The sequence below is a fragment of the Aptenodytes patagonicus genome, chromosome 22 (assembly GCF_965638725.1).
Source record: "Aptenodytes patagonicus chromosome 22, bAptPat1.pri.cur, whole genome shotgun sequence".
NCBI lineage: Eukaryota > Metazoa > Chordata > Aves > Sphenisciformes > Spheniscidae > Aptenodytes > Aptenodytes patagonicus.
Window position 1 is genome coordinate 3524721 of NC_134970.1, and position 17721 is coordinate 3542441.

General features: G+C 64.5%; 1 protein-coding gene across 7 annotated transcripts in view; it reads left to right on the plus strand.

The window, feature by feature from the left end:
- PLEKHA6 (pleckstrin homology domain containing A6) overlaps positions 1–17721 on the plus strand; it is a 48406-nt gene that overhangs the window by 9166 nt on the left and 21519 nt on the right. For 3 of the 7 annotated variants that reach the window (XM_076357917.1, XM_076357919.1, XM_076357923.1), the window contains exon 1: positions 2490–2645. The exons of 2 other annotated variants lie outside the window; for them this stretch is intronic. The gene's annotated coding sequence lies outside the window, so the exon portion shown is untranslated. Of the gene's footprint in view, positions 1–2489; positions 2646–7674; positions 7717–9015; positions 9066–17721 lie in introns of those variants that run through there. 2 more of the 7 variants (XM_076357921.1, XM_076357920.1) reach the window with 2 other exon arrangements.

Sequence of the window (17721 nt, forward strand, 5' to 3'; positions counted from 1 at the left end):
GGGGTGTTTAGGTGGTGCAGCACCCCTCAGCCTTGGGGCGCAGCGCCGGAGGAAGGGCTTGTGATAGCAGCGAGGCTGTGCAGGGCCTTATCTTATCCCTTGTGCGCTGGGCTTATCACCAGACATGCTTGTGCTGCAGATAAGCAGGACCTTGGGTTCAGGCACGGGTTGGCGGGAAGGGGGGGGAGTGATGCTCCGTGTCCCGGTGCGGGTGGGCAGCAGGGATGCACGGTGGGGGCCAAGTCCCCCCACTCGGGGTGGGGGCACCGGTGCGGGGCCCCTCTTGTGGCTCAGCTCCCCAACACCTCGGTGTGCAGGAGTGGGAGCACGAAGCAGCTCCCCCCCCCCCCCCCGGCTGCTGTGCTCCCGCCGGCGGGTGGAGGATGCGCCTTTCGTTGCACGGATGGTGCAGAAACTGGGGCTGGGAACTGCGTGTCAGGTTTGACCCCATCCCTTCTTCTCTTTAAGCAAAAGAAAGTGCAAAAAAAAATTTTTTTAAGGCCAAGAAGATGACTGTGGGCTCATCTAGCTGCTGAAGTAGAAGTGGTATATTCAAAATACCCGAGGAGAAGCCCCCAGCTTCTCTCCCCAACCCCTAAAACGTCAGTCTGTGCCAGCAGGAGCCCCGGACCTTGCTGGTGGTCTCTCTCTGTTCCCAGTGGATTTATGGTTTGCTAGAAGACAATTTTGGGTGCTGCTGGGCCATGTCAGCGTGCGCTGGAGGAGCCAGAGAGGGGAGATGTTCATGCAGAAGTGCTGCCTGGTGCCAGGGGTGCTTGCAGGGCACGGTGGGTGCTGCCCCGGCGGGGCAGGAGGACCCATCGTGGGGCCAAAGTCTCTCAGGGTGGCCCTGGCGAGGAAGTCCCTGCCCGAGGCCGTCTCATCCCCCTCGCGCCTGGTCAATCTGTGCTCTCCAAAGGCAAATTTGCTCTTCCAAAGTAGCTTTGCAAGATGCTGGGGGTCAGGGTGCTGCACGGGGCAGACCTGCTGTGCTGGTGCCTGTGCTGGAAAGGGTCCTCGTGCCGCGGTGGCGTTTTGGTGGGGGCTCCGGTGGCAGCCCCGGGGGGAATGAATAGCAGAGGGTGCCCGGGGAGCTGCGGGCAGCAGGGCTGGGGATCGGCGCGTCTCCCGCTCTTCCTCCCCGTGATCAGGCGGGGCGATAAGAGCTCTGGAAGCAGATGGCTGGGGCGATGCCCTGCCTGCAGCCGGGGCCTCATGCTGCCTGCTCCTAAACAGGCTGTTATTGTTTGTGCACCACCCGGCAGCGCCCTGGGGCCGCTTGTGCAACCGGGGCGGGGAGCTGGCTCAGAGCACTGTGGGGCTCATTGCACCCCAGATGGAGACTCCTCGGCCGGATCCAGCTCCAGGAGCCCAGGGAAACCCCGGGCTGCGCTCATGCAGAGCCGGCAGCCCCCAGATACGAGCTGCCCCTTCTCAGCACCGAGCTCTCCAGCACGGGGATGCCACGTGCAGCCGCGCAATGGAGAGGTCCTCATGGATGTGCCCGCTGAGACCCTCTCTGTGCCACAGAGCGGCTTCACCCCCAGCAGGCAAAGCAGTTTTGGGACTCCCCTTTCCCACAGGCAATGCCTAGGACTTGCCCCGCGTCTCCAAGCAGGGTGCACTGCACGGCCCCGCTCGCCCCATGGGCTGGAGCTGGGGTGAAGCAAGCAGCCGTGGTGTGCAGCCCAGCCTCGCCGATGGTATGTGGCTGCCCCAGTTCTGGGCTGTAGGTGAGCCTGGAGAACTGGGAAAAACAGGGCAGGGTTTTGTCTTCTTGAGTGTTTCCTCCCGCTGGAGGAAGCACGGCCGCCGCGGTGCGGGCACGAGGAAGTCCCACGGTGGCCCAGCACGGCTGCGCTCTGGCTATCGGCCCTGGCGCGGAGGGGCTCAGCTGCCTGCACTGCTCAGCAGGGATGGTGACGGGCACCCACCACCCTGGGTCGTGCACATGGCATCACTGCCTATCACTGGGGACCTAAATTTTCTGTGATTGCAGACACCCCGTCAGATGATCCAGCATGGTGCTGAGTCCCTCTGACCCATTTTATGAGGTTAAAAAATGCACTGTTTGCTTTTCCCATATTGCTGTTTTTAGCACCCAGGCAGGTGGTGCCCGGCCAGTGCCCACCGGTGGGTCACTGCTCCTTTCCCAAAGCACAGAGCCCGCTCCCGCTGCCCGGAGGCAGAGCTGTCCGGGGAATGGAAATGCATCTGAAGCACGACATAGCGTCAGGCTTCGCTTTGAGCCGGTGCCAGCGCGTTTGGGGCCAGGACTGGCAGCAAGGGGCTCGGGCAGTGGTGGCCGTTGGCTGGGCATGGCTGTCCCCGGCAGAGGGCTGGCGGGTGCCTGGTGTGACCGGGAGCAGCGGGAGTGGCATGAGAGCTGGTGCGCACGGGGGGTGTGTGTATGCGAGCGCCTGTTTATATAGGAAGGAGCCAACCTGCAGTTTCAGATTTCAGACCTCGCTTATCAGCCGGGCCGTCCCTGCCGCGCCGTCCCTGCCGCGCTCGGACGTGGCGGCTCTCGGAGGCAGCCGACGCTTCTCCCCCTCCCCGCCAGCCCAGGGATCCCCGCCTTGGCACCGAGCCCACCACCCTCCCTACGGCCAGCTGCCGTGGCCCCGGCAGCACCCGGCGAGAAGGTAGGCTGTGCCGGCTGTGGCTGCTCTGCCCTCGCAGTCTGGCCCATGACGGGGGTCAGGGAGGGACCAGGGGGATGGAGGAAGAGCCCCCAGGGCTGGAGCGAAGGGGATGGAGATGCTGGAGGGGTTTACACTGCGCTGGGGAAGCCAGTGAGTCGGGCTTTGCTGGAGGACAGCTGCAGAGCTGCTCAGGGGGCAAGGGCTCACGAGGAGAGGGGCTTGTGGATGCAGCCCTGGACATCAGCATGGTGGAGGCATTTGCACCGTGCCCACAGGCGAGCAGCGCATCCCACCGGGCACGGCCGTGGGCATGGCGCGCGGGAAAGCCCGGCTGCGCTCTCCCAAGGGGTTAAACTCTTTGCAGGGAGCTAAATGGAAGGTGTGGCAGCACGATAAGGCTGGCAGGGCTGGGAGTGGGGCAGAGGCACCCAAGCGCATACACACAGCTCTGCTTCCAGCCAGGATGCAGAGTGGGATCCTGCCCACCCGGCGGTTCATGGCTGGGAAGGGTTGTGCCTGTGCCCTGTGTCACGGGCTGGCTCCGAAGCCTGGGGCAGCCGCCGTCCCTGCCCTTAGCTGAGCTGGCTGGGGAATCATGCTGCTATCTCCTGGAAGCGCTGCTTAAAATCACTTCTCTCCCCCAGCTGCATCGCCTGCTTTGTTCTGTTTAAAGGGATGTTTTAAGAATGGCTTTTTTAAAGCAACCCTCTTCTGTACTTTGCTATACCCTCTGCTGTACCCTGCCATGCCTCCCTCTGCTTTCATGGAGCCTGGAAAAGCCCCTTCCTCCCCAGACCCTCCAGCCGAGCTGCTGCCATCTTGCAAAGCAGCGAGAGGGACAGCGACGCCAGCACCCTGCAAGCACCGGAGGATGCTCCAGCACCGGGCAGCGGCTGGTGCTGTGGCCTCTGTTCGGCAGCTGGCAGCAGTGTGTGGCTGTTGTAGGTCTTCTCTGGTCTGTAGCATGGGATGGCTGTGGTTTCCATCCTGTTGCTCCCAGCCATCCGCAGGGATGCCCAGGAGTTGGTAGCGATCTCCCCACTACTCTCCGGTGCTGACAGGGCGGTGGGTTCGTAGCTGAGTCTGATCCTGGCACCATCCTGCTCTTTCCTCCCTATTGCTCCAGCGATGGTGGGTGAAGAACCGGGCTCCGGTCTGGAGCAAAGTGCTCCCTCCTCCCGGCAGCATGTCCTTCGCTCCATCCCAGTGCCTCTGGGCCACTAATTAATTTTGTGACAAGGAAGGACCTGTAGGAGCTTCTGGCGATGCCCAGCGTAGCATAGAGCTGGCATGTCACCTCTGTGGTCCCTGCGTGGTGCCTGCTCTGTCCTGCTGGGGCAGGGAGATGTATGGGGAGGGAGAACACATCGGGGCAAGTCAAGTGCGTGGCTGGCTTTTTTCCACTTACTGGTTTCCTAAGGAGTTGAGGTTTGTGATCATGCTCCTTTGTCCATTCCTTTGATTCCCAATGACTTCTGGGCCAGACTGGGCTGGGGACACTGGTCTCCATGCACGTGGAGAATTCTCCCCTGACTCAAACCCACAGGAAAGCAGGAGCCACCGTGCCGCAGGCACCTGGCAAAGGGATCTCCCATCTCTCCGGCGCCTGACTGCTCTTCCCATGGGTATCCAGCCCATCTCTGCCCTCTGGAAACTTGGCACAAGCCTCCAGCTCTTCCCAGCACCGAGCAAACCAGTTCCTTGTAGAGGGCAGCCACCACGCTTGCTCCCCTCAACTAACCCTGATGCGGCTCCCTGGCCCCGGCTGCCTGCGAGCATCCTCGGCAGGACGCTGCGGGCAGGTGCGTCGACGAAGGGTTCATCCGGGCTGCGCTGCCGCCGGCAAAGTCATCGCCCAGGGGCCTCACCGGGCTGGGACTGGCCCAGCTCCAGCGCCAGCCCGGCTCAGCGACTCCCGTCCCACCGGCTTCCCTCCCCAGGCATGGCAGCGGCCGCGGGGCTGGGGCCGGAGGCTGCGTGGCCGGGCTGGGCTGTGCTGTAGCTGAAGCTCAAAGGCTGCATCTCCCCGCCGGGGCGGAGGGAGGGCTGGGGCGGTGTTTATTTACGTGATGCTGGGGGAGAAGGGGGAACCGGCAACAGGCTCGCTTGCAAATGGGATTTCTGGGAAGTGGAAAGCTGGCGTGCGTTCAGCCTGGAACTGTCCTGATTTCCAATTGGAAACATCCCACGGTGACTAAACTTCATTCAGGGGAAGATCTCGTTCTGCAGAACCGATGCCGTGCTACTAAACTCGCCCACAGCGTTTGCACCATTGCGGAGGTGGCTGCGGGGAGGGGGACGAGGAACAAGACAAGGGCTGTTTGGTGGCGCAGAGGCATGCCCTGTCCCTGTGCTGGTTTTGCATCACCCTGGGAGACTCTGAGGGTCCGATCTGGAGGGGTGCGGAAGGTTTGCAGCTCCCTCTGCTTTTCCCCCCAGCAAATTCCTTGCTTTTCCCCTGCAGCTGCCCCCCGGGGCTGCTGTTGGCTTCGTGCACTAATTAGGACGTGGTTGGGAAGCTGGGAACGACCGGTGATTCACTGGGAAGCTGTGCCTGTCTGCCCCGGCCACGGCCCTGCCACACCAGGGTGTGGTGGGCTGGAGACAGCAATAAAATCGGGGCCATCCCATCCGAGGGCAGCGAGGGAATTGCTGCGCCCGTCCTGGCACTGGTGCTATTGGCCGGGCTGAGGTTTTAATGGCTGGTGGAGGAGGCTAATGGCTCAATATGGCAAGCACCTGCAGATAGCCGAGCCCTTGGCGGGTATTAATAGGAACCGGACAGCGTCCAGACTGACCTGCCCACCGGAGGCTGTGCCCCAGGACGGCTGTGCTGGAGACGGGAGCTGGCAGATCCCCCAGGGCCACGGGGAGCGCCTGGCTCCCCAGCGCCCATGTCCTGATGCAGAGCCGCGCCGAGCTTGGCAGCGGGGCCCGGTGCCTTGGTCAGCTGCGATTTACGGGACCACTGGGATTTGGTGCAGAGAGCCCTGACACGCTGATTTCTCTCCGCCTCCGGAGACCCGTTCTGGCTGTGTCAGCTCGGCACGGGGCTCGGGCGGTCGGCTGTGGTTCCCCGCCCCGGGGACACCCCACGCTGGGATGGCACCGCTGCCAGAGGCAGAGGCAAGCTTGAGAAAGGCAGCGGATCACAAGCCTGTGCCCGGGGTCTGGAGGGGGGCCTGTGCGTGTTTGGTTTGGTCTGTTTGCTTAAGAACAAACCTCCCGGTTTGGGGGACCTTTGGTTCCCGCTCTGTTTGTACACGGAGGCTGGCGGTATGGGCGTGCGCCCAGGTGGCTCTGGGGCGGGGGGGCTGTCGGTGCTGGGGCCAGGAGGAATCGGAGGCATCCGTGGGTGCCAGGCTCAGCTCCTGCCCATGGTTGATCCCTGCCGTGATCGCTTTTCCCGGGCACTCGGGAGCGCTTTTGGCTGCTCCGCACGTTGCACCCGCTGGCACCCACACTGTGATCACAGGCTGCTCTACGGGGCTGCTCTACACGCTGCAGACAGCTGCGGGATCAGAGAGCCTTGGCCAGCCCCGAGTTGCCCGGAGCCGGTGCTCATCCCGTCCTTGGGAGCTATTTGGTGCAATGCACTTGCACAACCGCGACGCGTGCACTGTTGCCTCACAGGTCGGTTACAAGCTGTTCCGAGGCCTGTGAAGGTACAGGATCAGATCTAAAAATGGAGACTTTCCCCATATACCACCATCACACCCATGCCGACGTAAGGGAACCGTGGCATTGCACGAGGAAGGCAACCGGGACAGCAGTCGCGCTGCTGGGGAGGATGACAGGCTGCCCGCGATGACAGCCCTGGCTGAGCCAGCTTCGCTGCGGCATGGGAGGCAGAGCTGAGCTGCTCCTGCCCAGGGGTAAATCCCCACGTGGCCACGTGGCCACGCTGGGCCATCTTGGCCAGCAGACCATGACGAAGCCCGGAGATGCATGAAACTCTTCGCAGAGACCTGAGCGTGCCGCTGGCCTCCACCCAGCCTCACCGCTCTGGCAGGTGTGGGGCTCCACGCCGGCACGGCACGGCACAGCCGGCTATGCCAGGAATGTGCCGAATGCGTCGGGACTTGACTGCGGGAGGTCGGGGCACAGAGCAGCTGATGAATCACTTGGAGGGCTGGCAGCGGCGCGGCGAAGCTCGTGAGCTGGGGCAGAGCCAGAGCTGCCGCAACCCCCTAACCCAGAGCCTCCCCGAACCCAAACGCCCACGGGAAGTGTGCCGGCAGCGCTCTGCTAGGGTCCTGCGGTGGCAGAGGTGCCGTGCAGGCTGGCAACAGTAGTGTTAGCAGAGCAACGCGCTGTGTTGTGCCCCTTGCACCCCGGGGGCGCTGCATTTATGACTTTATTTTTCGTCCGTATGAGCGCACCCGTTTGCTAAAGCACTGGAGTGAGAGCAGCCCGTGGGAGATCCGACAGCGGAAAATTGGTAATTTAGACAAAAACAATCAAGAGCCTCTACAGGGAGCGGTACAACCTGCTGTGGCTGATCGAGCCCAGGCTGGGGCTCACCCCCACTCCCTGTCCCGGTGGGCTCGGAGGCAAGTGGGAGTAGCAGCACCTGGCTCTGCAGAGCCCCAAGACCCACTGCTGGGAGCAGAGGCACCCTGCACCAGAGCATCGCTGCACCCTGCTCTGGGCCCTGCGCCCTCCAAGTGCTCCCAACTCGGGGTGTTTGCAAGGAGCTTGTGGCTTTGTGTCCTGCGTGGGTGTGGGGAATGGGAAATTCAAAAGCTGTGCGGGCGTGGGGAGCCGAGCCCCACTGCCGGCGGGTCTTATCAGCCGCTGTGTCTGTGCTTATTTACAGCTCACTCCCGTCTGTGGTTTTTTTAGCCATTTGATGGTCTTATATCATGATTAAAACCATCCCCACAGCAGCCCTCTGCTTTCCAGCCTGCGCGGGGTGGTGCCGTGCAGATGTTTGTTCAAGGCTATTTATGAGCACTCGCAGCCTGGACGCCCCCAGGGCCGCAGCCAGGGCTGGAGAAGGCAAAATTCGCTGCATGTCGGTGTCGGAAAGCTGGAGCTGGGCTGTGGTGTCGGTGGGGCGTCACGGGCTGTGAGTACCTCCAGACCCACGGGAGCGGGGTCGCGGACAGGAGCCGGGCCCCTTCTGTGCCCCTCTGCATTTGCAGGGGGATGCCGCAGCTGCCCCGGGCTGGCCAAGCCGGACGCGTCCCTGATCCGGGGCCTGGCACGGGATGCTCCTGGGGCAGCGGGGGCCGGTGACAACGGCTGGGCTTGGGGCCAGGGGGGGATAGGGGTTTGCTCCCCAGGTGCCATCGTGCCCTGGGGCTGTGGCCGTGGGCAGAGCGGGGCGCTCCTGGCGACGGCGTGGCTGGAGGTTAATCATTCAACCCCTTCGCAGGTTGGGTAACGTACCGGCGCTGCAGCCAGTGGCGGGGGGGGATGGGGACATCTGTCCGTCCGCTTCCCAGACCTCAGACATAGGAACAGCCCCTGCACTCCTCCTCCAGCTCCGGGTGCCTGTGTCCCCTCTCCATGGGGATGCACATGGCGGTGATCCAGACAGCCCCGTGGGTAACGCGGCGTGCAGGAGACCCTGGCATCAGGGCGCTGGCAGCACCGCGTGCCGGCTGAGCGGCAGCCTCAGGAGCCGAGCTGGCCCCCAGTGCAGCTAAGGGAGCCAAGAGCCACGGCTGGATTGTAAACACGCTTGGATAAAGTTACAGCCATTGATGTTCCTTGGAAAAGCTGCGCGGAGGGAGAGCTCTGCGACCCCTGAGCTGAGAGATCCTGTCCTGCCCCAGCTCCCACAGCAAGGAGGGGATGGACGTGCCTCCTGCCTCTGCAGGCAGCCGGGGGGGAGCAGCCCCCTGCCCTGCCACGCTGCCCTGCTCCTCGGGGGACAGAGGGCTGTGGGGCTCGGCCCCCCGGGGATGGCCACTGCCGGCTGCCCCCAAGGATGGGGGAGGTTGGGGCTTCCCCGTGGCTGAGCTGTTTATGGCTCGGCTGGATGCAGAGGCAGGATGCGGCCCTTGGGGCTGCATGGGAACATGCAGGGCTGCTCCCGGGGCCCACGCTGCCGAGGGAGCGGTTTGGGGTGCATAGAGACATGACACTGTGGGGATGGCTGCAGGTCCCCGGTGGGTGCGGAGCCCCTTGGAAACCCCTTTGCAACCCCAGCGGGTTGGGCTGCAGTGGCCTGCCATGCTGCGGTGCTGTTAAAGGGGCTTTCAAGACAGCGCAAGCCGAGGATGCTTTCCCGTGCTCGTCCCGCAGCAGTGTGGTGCCGAGGGGGTTAAGACTGCCGGCAGCTGTGGTGACTGTTAATGATTGATACCAATGACGGTCTCAGTGGGCTTGGAAGGAAATCATCTACCCTGGCTGCAGGAGAGCCACCTGCTTGGCAAGCGACGTGGACAGAGGGGACGCGCGGTGGCACCGGTGAGTGTGTGCGTGTGTGCGTGCGCGCAGCGTCGGCACGGAGCCCGGCCATGGCACACGTGGGCCATTGTCTACAGCCGGTGGCCGGCTATGGCCGAGAGCAGCCAGGGACCCGAGGGCGGCCGGTGCGGTGACGGGCGCAGCTGGAAATCTGGCAGGGAAGGCACGGCGGCGTCCGTTGCCATCGGGATGCTGGTGTGATTATCGTGTGCGATGGGTTAAGCAGGTGCTGAGGATTTGTCCCAGCAGGGTTTCCCCAGCGCCGCTGCCGTAATCCCCGCTCCTGACCTGACCTGGCTGGAGAGGGGTTGTGGCTGGGTTTGTTTTGATACCTCGTACCGGCAATTGCTTAGGACAGGTATTTCTGCCCACTGGAAGTGGTTTCTTAAAGAGCTTAGCGAGAGGTTTAAACCCTCCAGGTCTGGGTCCGGCTTGCAGCTTGGAGGCTGCATTAGTGGATCACCTTTAGCGGAGGCGTCGCAGCTGCCCGGGCACCTCCGTACCCCCCATCTGGTTTTCGGCCACAGTGCCGAGCCTGGCCACAAGCCGTGGCCCTGCCGCCCCATCCCCCTGTGGCCCCAGCCCTGGGCCGAGGGAGGGGGAAGATCTGCAGCCCCACAGCGGTTCCAGATTTGTAGGAGGCTGTGGAGTGTGGGGGGAGAGGCTGAAGGATTGCATCCTGATCCGATAAATGCTCTTGATGTCTCGTGTCCGCTCACCCGTGCTGGTGCCCCGTGCCTCTCAGTGTCTGCTGCGGTCTGGCTCGGTGTGCCGGCAGCCTCCCCCCGCCCGCCCCTCGCCTCCAAGCCCTGCAGTGTGCATTTGCCTCTGTCCACGACTGATTTCATCCCCGCTGGTCCCCTGAGGGGTCCGCTCCCGGCTCCCAGGTCACCCCGTGGCTGGGGAAGGATGCTTGGCTGGTGATGCCGCAGGAGAGCTGCCAGCTGCCATGGGGCTGCCCTGTCCTGCGTGGGCACGGTGGCTCAGGGAGCCTGGCGATCCCATGCACACAGGGTTTGGGGTTTGTCCCCAAGAAGGGGCGATGGAAGGACGTGATTAAAGCAGGGACATGCACTCAGCACTGCCAGGGCATGGACCGTGACCTGCTCTGCCATGGGTCCTGGGCTACCCCATCACACCGCTGTGACACTCCCCAAATATCACCCCATGCATACGGGATGCTGCTGCGCCTGCCCCGAATTCTCTGTCTCCTGCAGCAGCATGTTTTGGCCGGGCCGCCCTTGTGGGCCATGCCTGTGATGGAGCTGGGGTTGCCAGGGAGATAAAACACAAACTCCCGGTGCTTTTTGTGCTTTTCCCCAACCCCAGCTGGAGCGGGAGCGGGGGACTCGCCCTCCCCATCGCCAGCGACACTGGCTGCCAGCAGCCGCTTTGTTCTCTGGAAATCCCCTGACTTCCCCCTGCTCCCAGCCGTCCCACTCTGCGGTGCCGAGGACAGCGGGGGCTTCTCCCGCTCTCCATCCCTGTGGACTCTGGCCAGCCGGGATGTCCCTGCTCGGGGCCACTGCCACTCCTGTGCCAGCCCGGCTGTGTGGTGGCAGTGACGTTGCATGCGGGTTGTGGGTGCACGGGAGCCGCTGTCTGCCCTTGCCGATGACTTTGCCCTGGCTCGTCAAGCCTGGCACAGCAGCCCTGCTGCTTCCCAGATGGATCCAGCTCAGGCTTTTCTGCCTTCCCTCCCGGCAAGGCTCCCACGGGGACTCGCAGGGTTGATGGCGAGCGTGTGCTTGCAGAAGCGGGTGGTAAAGCCTGGCCTGGCCGCAGTGCTCGCTGGCTGCATCCTCTCACACCAAAACCCTCCCGAGGTGCACGGCACAAAGCTCTCCGGGAGGAGGCTGCTTGCTCCGGGGAGTCTCACGCCAAAACCCTCCTGAGGTGCACGGCACAAAGCTCTCTGGGAGGAGGCTGCTTGCTCTGGGGAGTCTCTCGCCGGCATCGGTAGTGGGCGGTGAGCCGCGGTGCTCCCTGCCTGGGCACCGCGGTGGCAGCTGACGTGCAGTTTGTCACTGGGGTGAAGTGGCAAAGTGGATGGGCGCTCGGACCGGTACCCTCCCTCCTGGGGCTGCATTGTAGCAGCACCCAGTACAGACAAGGGCAAGAGGCAAAATGAACCCCAGAAGCAGCTGCACTGGAGGGGGAGCACAGCGGGACCGTGCCTGCGGGCACCGTGGTTAGGGGCGCGGGCGCTGCTCGGCTGTGCCCCCGTGCTGGCACCGAGCTAGGCGCAGGAGGAGGCTGTGCGTGCGCGGGAGCCTGGTTTTGTTAGCACGGAGGGCTGTGCTGCCTCCTGGCCCCCGGCCCTGATGGACGCGGTGCCGGAAACGCTTGCTCAGCTGCATGGCGGGGCCGGGATTAGGACAGGGATGAGGTTATGGAGGAGAACCGGCTGCCGGTCCCTGCCGTGCCGGGAGCCGGCCAGCCGGCAGCATCGCAGGGATGGGCTGGAGGGAAACCTCAGCGTGCGGCTCCGCACTGAGGTCTGGTTTTCGATTGCCCACAAGCTGCTTTCTTCCCAAAGGCTGATCTCGCTGCAGATCTGGCAGGCGCTGGGATTTCCAGGGCTGCCAGTCAGCTCTGATGAGCCCGTAGCGGTGCCTGGCCAGGCACGGGGGAGTTTCTTACAGCTCTCCATCCTGCCTTTGCCTCCGTCTCCTCTTCCCCTGCAACCTTTTCTCCTTTCACTGCCCTCTCCCAGGCCTGGCATGTAACTCTCATAAGGCCAGGGCAATTCGGAAACGCCGAGCAGTGTTTCCCACCGGGTTGTGGTCCAGGCTTTTGGCCAGGGCCGGGGCTGGCACAGGACGTCCCGCAGCTGGCTCAGCCCTGCTGGCCCTAGGGCGTGGGGAGTGCGCAGGGCTAGCTTTTATTTTTTCCTGCTTGAGTCATCCAACGGAGGTTGAAGTAGCTGCAGCGACGGAGCAGCCCAGGGCCTCGCTCAGCCTCTCTCCAGGCTGACAGAGCTGGGGACGGCCCCGTGCAGAGACGCTGGAGCAGCCGAGCTGCTGGCACTCGTCCCCTGGCTGCAGGGACTCCGCCAGACCCGCTTGCGCGGCGCCTGCAGATTTTAATTTAATTTTTTTTCCCCTCCCCTATTGCATCTCAAGCACGTACTGCACCGGCCCCGTGAGGCAGAGCCGAGCCCTGTGCACCCCCTGCACCGAGCGGGACGGCCCCAGGGGTGTGGAGGGTCCGGTTTATTAGTGCATTATAATGCATTTGCTCCTGCCCTGGGCTCCCCTTGCAAGATGGGACTCAGCAGTTTGCACTTGCTCATCTGAGGGTGGATTTTCTCTGCCAGCCCCCTTGCAGGGGCTGTGGGTGATGGGGTGACCCCGCGTCCCTTCCCATGGGTGCTGAGCGCTGCAGTTAACTGGGAGAAAAGGGTTTTCAAGGGCTCCGGTCGGAGGAGAGGGCTGTGGCTCAGAAGGAGGGGGAGAGGTGAAGAAAGGGCTAGAAAAACAGAGGAAGGAGGCCAACGCACAGGGTGTGTTTGGCCGATGGCCACGCAAGCCCCTTGCTTGGGAGCTGCCTGGATGCTCGCCCCGAGAACACGGGTAAAACCTCCAGACGAAGGGTTTTCATTATCGCTTCAGAGCAGGGTTGCAGGCAGCCTTGGCCGCCTGCCTCTTCCTCCTCCTGCTGCTGCCTGCCGCGGTCCCAGGGTGGCAGAGCCCAGCAGCCGCGACGGTGACCCCTCCCTCCCAGCTGAGCCCCCCGAGGGGTGGGGGCGATGGGGCCGGCGAGGCGCCTGCCGGAGCTGAAATTCAGGTTGGAGTGTGGACAAGGCAGTTGGATCCCCGTGGCGCACAGCCAGCCTGGGAGCTGGAGGGCCGACGTCAGCCTGCGGCGAGCGCTCGGAGGGGAGCCCCGCGGCTCCGGCATCGCGCCCCAGCTGGCACAGCCCGGGCAGGGCCGGTGGGGAGGGGGTGGTCGGGCTCCCCTAGGCCCCCTGCCCGGCTGCTCTGTTCTGGATTTAGGGCTTGGCAGGCTCTGGCGCCTGGGCGGTGAGCCTGCACCTCCCCTCCTCCCGCCTGCTCACCGCCCTCGCAGCCGCCAGGTAAGAGCCAGGAGCCCTGACGCCCCGGGGAGGGCCGCGGCATGGGAATGGTTCCCATTAGCTGACGTCTGCCGAACGCCGGGGGGGTTTGGGGGCTGCTTGGCTGCATCCAGCCAGCCGAGCTGGGCTTGCTGTCTGCTCCTGGAGAGGACTCCCCCAGCACCCCACACCAGCCCTCAGCGGGCTTTTTCCAACCCCTCCAGTGCATCCCACCTGCCCCACATCTGACGAGGAGCTCTCCCCATGAGGAGGGGTCCTGACGCAGCCGGCTGGGAATCCTGCCCAGCGGGAGCATGGCTGGCATCACCCGCCGGTGCTTTGCCCCACGGCAGGCTGTGCTGGGGGCTTACTGCTCCCCGCACCCACTCCCCCGGAGCTGGCTGCCAGCACCCTGGATGCACCGAGCCCCGGCGTGGGCTGGTGCTGGGAAATCGCTCCCTCCTGTCACCGTTTCACCTTCTCCTTCCCAACTGGGGCGGTGTTAACTCTCTCGCACCCTCAGCTGCAGCTGAGAGTGGCTATAAAGCAGCTCTCCACCCGCCTGCCTGCTGCTGCTCTGGCACGGCTGAGTTGCTCCCGGTGCCGCTCCTGCACACGCCGCAGGGCGATGTGGGTGGGGGGTGGCACCCACGCACTGTGCCGGTGACTGTGGGGGTCCTCGGGCTTGGCTCGGGGACATGCCCCAGCCATGGTTTGTAGTTTGCAAGAGCTGGAAAGCTGTGACCTTCATGGGAAGTGGAAGGGCAGGGGGGAGCCAGGAGAGTTGTCCTTCCGCTCTCAACAAACTTCAACTTTGGGGAAGGGGAAGAACAGCAGCATTGAGTGAAAGTTTTGTTCTTCAGTTATTGCATTTATTCCCTTCTCTTGCTCCTTACCTCTATGAAAAAGCAAGAGGAGGTTCAGAGGGTTTTTCTTTGATGCTTACCCTGAGGAAAAGCACCAGCTCTTCTCCCCCGCAGCTCTCCTGGGAGGTCTGAGGGAGCCCCCCACCCCTCAGCTGCTGTTCGGAGCCCTGAAGCATGTCCGCTCGATCGGCTGCGGAGGATGCCGTGTCCCTGCCCACCCCCAGATACTAATGACTGTGAAATAGCCCAGCTGGTGCAGGGAGAACAGCGCCTGCTCTGGGCTGGCGAAGCAGGGGTTGAACCCGGGTTAAAGGCTCCCAAGGTGGCCCCCGAGCCTGGCGCAGCCCCCCGTGCCACTGAACTGGGGGGGTGTGGTGAAATCCCCACACTGTGGGGGACGGTGCCTCCGGCGCCGCTGTGGGCGGACTCTGTGGCTCCTACCTGTAGCGTCCAGCACACCCAGGAGCCGCCTTTCCTCCACGGCGGCCCCGCCACTGGGTGAGCATCGGCTTTGTTGCACGGCGGAGGGCTGGCATGCACCCGCAGGCCGTTGGGGGACCTTGACCCCCGGCTGCTTCGCTGCGGAGGGCGGCGGTGATTGAGGAGCGGGTGAGTCGCTGCTGTGGGGACACGGGGACAGCCAGCGCCGGTGGGTTTGCCAGCGGTGCGGACGCAGGCATGAGGCTGGTGCTGCCCGCGGGGTCTGTGGTGGGCAGGTTTCTCCGTGCACGCGTTGTCTCGCCCTGTGGCTGGTGGCCGGCAGCGTGCCAGCAGGGAGAGCAGCGGCGGCACCGCTCAGTTCCTCCATGCCCAGCGAGCAGCTCCGGCCCAGGGTGCCCTAAAGGGGTGGATTTAGGTGTTTGGGAGCGGTAATGCCACTGTGTTGGCACATCCTCTGCCCGTGCTGAGGACGTGATTCCCGTTCCTGGCTGCTCCCCACCACCCTCCTGGCAGGGACCACTTGTGCCAGCCGAGGAGCAGCGGGAGCATCCCTGAGCCGGGCGCTGGTGCTGACCCAGCTTGCCCCAGGCTGACCGACTGGCATAGCTGTAACTTCAGGGCACCGGTTTTTGGGAGGAGCAGGTGAATGATGCAATGGCCGGGAGAGGCCGGGCTGAGCAGCACCGCGGGCTGGCCGGGCGGCTGGTGTCCTGAGGTGGTCCTGGGGTGCTGGTGGAGTGGGGACGTGGCGTGATGGAGGCCAGCTGGCTTTCTGTGCTCCGCTTCCTTCTTTGGAGGTTTCTTTGAAATGTCAGCGCTGCCTTCCCTCCCTCCCATTATCATAACAGTCCCGATGTATTTGCATTCGCTTTCCAAAGTGCCGTGCCCAGACAGAGGGTGGGTCACCCCGAATCCTGCTCCCAGGATTCCCTCTTAACCTGCTGGGGTGCAAAGGGCTCCCTGGACTTTCGGGGGTGCTGAAGCCCCATTGCTGGATGCCCTGCAGGGTCCCGTTCCCCCCCCCCCCCCGCAGCTGCTGGGTTGTTAGGTGCCATCCTGCTCCCCAGGATTTCCTCCTGGTGTGACCTGGGGAAGGGATGGCAGTGCAGGGCGGGGGAGCGGGGACGGTTTGGGGACAGAAGCAGGGGGAAGGGATGCAGCCAGTGAATCCAGGGCAGCGACAGAGCTCATCTCAGCGCAGCTGCCTCCCTCGCCGCGACACCCCTCCTTCCGGGGCAGCAGCCCCCCGCGCACGGCTGCCCTGCCGGGGTGGGGGGGCCCGGCAGCCCCCCGTCTTGCCCCTCTCGCCCTTTGCCTGCCGCCAGCTGCTCCCCGGCACTGCACCTGGGCTGGGGGAGGCGGCGTGTGCAGCGCTGCCCTTCGCCTCTCCTCTGCGCGGGGACGCGAGCGGGAGCTGTTTGTCCCCGTCGCCTGCCGGCTGGCTGCCGCACACCGGGGCTCGCCAGCCCCGGCTGCACCGGAGCCGCCAGCGCCCGCGAGAGCTCCGCCACCACTGCCACCGGGAACACCAATGCCACCGGCACAGGGCTCGGGGGACTGGGACACCTGGGAGAGGACAGCAAGAGCCTTTGCCCGCCGCCGGCATCCCCCTGCCCGTGCGGGGCTGCTGCCCCCATGGCACGTGCCATTGCCTTGTAGCGTGGCGGCAGGCGGCACAGGGCTTGCTGTGCCCACCGCTGCCATGGTGGGAGCCGGGAGCCGGTGCTGAGCTGGGAGGGCCCCTGGCATCATGCTGAAGTTTCGGGCAGACCGGCGGGTGAGGTAGGACCCTGGCGTGGGCTGTCGGGGGCCAAGGGGGGCCGCGGGCAGGCGGTGGTGGGGGACCCTCAGCCCGGGCAGTGGCTGCTGCATTGCAGTGCTTGGGAGGCGATGTGAACTCGGGAGTTTCTGGAGCGGGGTCAGCCGAGGGAGCCGCTGCCGGGGGGTGGTTTAAGGAGGTTCCCCAGCTGTTCCCAGGGTCTCGCCACGTCTGGGGTGGGGGCAGACTTGAGGGGGGGAGACAGCGGGGTGGGTGCCAGGAGGAACCGCGGAGGCTGCAAAGCAGGGTGGATGTCCTGGGCTTGGCGGCGGGGCGGGGGGAGAATCCAGCCTGCGTGAACAGAAACCTGCTGCGGTGTGGGGTCATGAGCAGGGCTGGGGGGACGTTCCCGGCTGGGGTTAGGGCACGCTGGCAGGTCCCAGCAGCCCCCACTTTTCAGGGCTGGGGCGGTCGGGGTGCTGCTCGCTCGGCATTTGCGCCCTCCCCATGTGTCAGCATCACGGCGGGCCTGGGACCTGCCCTGGTACCGCCACGTTATGCCCCTCCAAAGTCACCTGCCAGGGGCAAACGGTCCGGGAGCAGCTCCAGCCCCGGGTGACAGAAACCCCCTTTGCTGCTGTTGGAGCGTGGGCTGGGCAGGCTGTCTCTGCGGATAACTCGTGTCGGTCGTGGCACAGGAAAGCCTGACACTGGGGGGGGGTTTGGGGAGCGAGTGCTGCCCCTCATTGCGGGGTGCATATACATTGCGCAGGTTTTTAAGGTGACCCCACGCGAGGGGGAGGGCTGGCGGAGGAGAGCAGATCTGTGGCAGGGGGAGCAGCTCTCAGCAAGGCTTTTTTTGGGCAGAAAGCAGTTAATATCTTCAGAGCCTGGCTGGAGCCCAGGTTCAGGGTGAAGCGTGTGTGGATGGGATGGTCTTGGCAGCTGCATTTTCTTGCTCAAACTTCCCCTGTTTTGCTGACACGCAGAAGTTCAGCAGCGTTCCGGGCTGTTGGCGTGTTGGCTTCGCGGGTGGCTGGGGCCACCCGTGTCCTGGTGCCCGGCAGCTTTGGGAAGGAGGGGTGTCACGGGGACGGGGTCCAATGCAAACTTCCCAGGATGGAGCCCTGAACCTGTGGGTGCCCCTTGTCCTTTCCTCCTGACACAGCTCCAGCGGCGAAGGCCCCCGGGAAGCAGCGTGTGAGCGGGTTCCCCAGCCGGAGCAGCGAGGTGCCGGGGTGCCTGGCAATACCGGCTCTGCGGGGTGGGGCAGGGACACGGCAAACGCTGCCAGCCGAGCCCGGCGGCAGCCCTGCCTCGTTCCTCCCGGCGCTGCCAGGGAGCCCTGCACCTCCGGTGGCGGCCGCCTTTGGCTGCACCCCAGTGTCGCCGAAGCAGCACCAGGGTTGGGGCCGAGCTGGGCCTGACCCAGCTGCAACAGCTTGTGCTGGTGGGTCCTGGGCCGATGGTCGGGGTCTGTGTGGTGCACAGCCCCGCGTGACCCTTCTCTTAGCCTGACTCGAGGTGTTTGGC